The sequence below is a fragment of the Cynara cardunculus genome, unplaced genomic scaffold, assembly GCF_001531365.2.
Source record: "Cynara cardunculus var. scolymus isolate 2C unplaced genomic scaffold, CcrdV1 Un_Scaffold_5062, whole genome shotgun sequence".
In the NCBI taxonomy this organism is placed as follows: domain Eukaryota; kingdom Viridiplantae; phylum Streptophyta; class Magnoliopsida; order Asterales; family Asteraceae; genus Cynara; species Cynara cardunculus.
Window position 1 is genome coordinate 19,535 of NW_020202217.1, and position 2,608 is coordinate 22,142.

Genomic DNA, 2,608 nt, shown 5'->3' on the forward strand with positions numbered 1-2,608 from the left:
TGTTAAACCGAATGAAAGTGGACATTGTTTCGCAATAACAATGTTCCACTATTTCATTCAAGTTTTATAAAACCAAGCACACTTCATGACGAGTTGATCACTTTGAAAGTGTTAAAGTGCCATGGACTTAGAAATAAGCCATGATAAGCACGTCAGCTTGAATGATATGAGAGGTAGACTTGAGAAAGTTGCCGACAAGGAGACTTGTCATTTATGTTTTTCAACTTGAGCTCCAGACAGGTTGGTCACTCTATAAAAGTGTCAAAGTGTGGTAGATTCAGAGATGAACTGTCAAGAACACGCCAACTTGAATGATATGGGAATCGGCTCGAAAGAGTGATTTTTAACAAAGAGATTTGTTTATCCATATATCTTGAAGACACCATTTTGTCACTATCCCTGGTCCGAACACCTCATAGAGATATGGGTGCTATGCTATAATATAGTGCAAAGATGAAGTCCAAGAGGAATACCTTCAAGATAAATGGTGGGACCGGTTCTTCCTTAGCTTTGTCTGCAAGATCTCGTGTTTACGTTTCACCCAAATCTTACACCCGTGCTACCTTTATTATTCTATTTATTATTCTACTTTATATTACCTGTGTTAACTTGAACTCAACTAAAGTCTTCGTTTTCGCCATCTGAAATCATCCCTTTTGTTGGACTCTAATCGAACTTTGACTACAGTCCCTGTGGACGATAATCCAGTACTTGTACCACTCATTACTTGGAAAGACGACATTGGGCTATTTTGCATACTTGCTTTGTGGCCCAATTTCATTAGTCTGAAGGTGTTAAATATAACCGACCAGTGAGATTTTTAAAAACACTTTATCCCCTTTTTGGAACTCTAATGGTCTTCTCCGATTATCGGCATAGCTTTTCTGACGATCTCTTGCAGCCTTGAGTCGATCCTTGATTGTTACAATCTTATCAGTGGTTTATTGGACAACATCAGGTCTGGTTATTTGTCGATCGCCCATTTCTAAACAACTGAATGGGGATCTGCACTTATGTTCATATAAGGCTTCATAGGGCGCACACTGGATACTAGCATGGTAACTGTTATTGTACGCAAATTCAACTAACAGAAGATGCGTATCCAAGCTTCCACCAAAATCTATAATGCATGCATGCAACATGTCTTCCAGTGTTTGGATTGTTCTTTCTGTCTGCCCATCAGTTTGGGGGTGGTACGATGTACTTGGATCTAGTCGTGTACCCAACCCTTGTTGAAGTGACTGCCAAAATCTTGACGTAAATCGATTGTCTATATCCGAGAGAATGGAATAAGGTACTCCATGTCTGGTTATAACTTCATTTATATAAATTTGAGCCAACTTTTCCATCTTATAATCTTCTCGGATTGGTAAGAAATGAGCAGATTTTGTCAGTCGATCTACAATTACCCAAATGGCATCATGCCCCTTTCCAGTCCTGGGTAACTTAGTTATGAAGTCCATTGATATTTGTTCCCACTTCCATTGGGGAACCTAAGGTTGTTGAAGCAGTCCGGAAGGTTTTTGGTGTTCGGCCTTGACCATTGCACAAGTTAAGCACTTATTTACATACAGGGCAATGTCTTTCTTCATTCCAGACCACCAATAGTGTTCACTCAAATCCTTATACATCTTATCTGCTCCCGGGTTGTGATAACTTGATCCTGGTTATCACCCAAGGTAATTAGTATGTGATTATCTGATTAAATGATTACATGATAGCATGATAAATTGATACGTTTGATCATGCTGATATGTGAAAATTATTTGTATAATGTGGTTATGTGTATCAGAATATGCATATATGTGGATATGTATATATATATATATATATATTATTTTACACACATGCATATTAGGAAATGCATGATATATGTGTGGATGCATGCATGTGTATGAGGGTTTTTGTGGGAACGGGGCGGTTAGCCGACCTTCCATTTTTGGAAAGTATAAAAGGGAGGTTGAGCCTCCATATTTTCTCTTCTTGCTTTGGTTAAAAAGTTGTGCGATTTAAAAAAGGAAGAGAGGTTGACCGGATTATTCTTATCTGGAGATTCAAGTGGATTCAAGTGTTTGATTTCAAAAGCTTGTTAAGGTGAGTAATTTCTAAACTCTTTTGCATAAAATAATTAGTGGTTTTGTATGAATTTTGTTTATTTTTGGAAATAAATTAGTCTTTTGCTCAAATGTTTTATCCGGGTACTAAACCGGACAAGGCTTGTCCGGATTGTTTTAAATTGGACAAGGGTTAAACGATGTATTGTCCGGATTGTTTTAAATCGGACAAGGGTTGAGCGGGTTATTATTGGTAAGAAAAGTTAACTTTTAAAACTGGGAAGTAGGAATACGATCACTTGGTGGCTGAATTGTTTTAAATCGGTTAAGTTATGAGCGGGGTGTTGTCCGGACTTGTTATCCGGACAATAATGTTGATTTTGATTCTAAGTGTTAAATCAATCAAGTTTTATGCGGTGTGTTGTCTGGAGTTATAATCCGGACAAAGGTTGAATTATTCCAAGTGTTAAATCGGATAAAGCTCATATTGTGTGTTGTCCGGATTGTTGACCGGAGATGAAGTCCAGCTAAATTAAGTGACCGGATTTTAAAGT